Below are 1089 nucleotides of genomic sequence, written 5' to 3'. Positions count from 1 at the left end.
TTCCTGTAGTGAAAGCAGGCACCATGGTAGGACTTTAGAAAATGTGCCGTGGGGTAAAGAGGACTTAGGGAAAGCAAGAGAATGATTGTCTAGAATGAGTCCTTTCAGCTTCTCTTAATAGAAATGACTAGATGTTAATATATAAGACCTTGCTACTTGCTATTGGCCTGGTAATTATTTAAAAGTAAATACATTTTTGGTAATGCAAAAAAAATGCATAGGCTAGATAAAAATAAATATTGTCTATAGTAATATACAGCAACTAAAATAATAGAAGGTTTGCCACATTATTATTTTATATAAGTAAATTAGGAATTAAGAATAGAAAAATATACTGAAAAGGCAAATATTTGTGGTAGGAGTCAGAAAGTGTTTAATAGTGTGTAGGAATTACTCATAAACCCGGGTTGCTGGAACAAATTACAATATTTATCCCTATATGCCTAATTTTCTCAGAAAAGGTTAAAAAAAAAGCTTTCCCTTTGTTTCATTAAAGTGGCTTCCTGGTCTCTAGTTTTCACCTTAGAAACTAAATATAATTCCCTTCAAATCAAACCAAGCACAGAATGGTAATTGCATAGAACAAGGACATTTAGAGCTGTGTGTGAGTTGAAAAGCTTATGAGTAAAGGTACATTTATCTGCCAAGATTCCAGTGTTGTGTTAAATCCCTAACATTCAGCCCTGGAGATCTCAGGGGACTGCTGTAGACTTTAATCAAAAGAACATTTTGCGGTTTAGTTTAAAAGGTCAAACTTGCTAACTTATCCTTATGTGATGGTAGTTTAGTAATGGTCTAGTAACTCGGCTTGTGATTTGTCATGACCCAGATCATTTGCGGCAATAGAAAATTGATGCGAACACTTTCAACCTTACTCAACCATTAAAAAGAGCATAAGCAAGACTTTGTGCCAAACAAAGTACAGCCAGTTATAGAAAGAATGTCTGAGAAGTTGCAAATAGGACAGGCTTCACATTAAGGTCTTTTCTTTTGCATTAGAATATGAATGTACCTCACAAATGTGAACATCATGTATGCTTCATGGAAAAATAAAACGTTCCAATAAGCAAAAATCAGTAGCCTTCAGGC

Source organism: Echinops telfairi, unplaced genomic scaffold (assembly GCF_000313985.2).
Source record: "Echinops telfairi isolate 266 unplaced genomic scaffold, ASM31398v2 ScPeMD7_7405;HRSCAF=8443, whole genome shotgun sequence".
Taxonomy (NCBI): domain Eukaryota; kingdom Metazoa; phylum Chordata; class Mammalia; order Afrosoricida; family Tenrecidae; genus Echinops; species Echinops telfairi.
Note: the sequence above shows the minus strand (reverse complement) of the source record.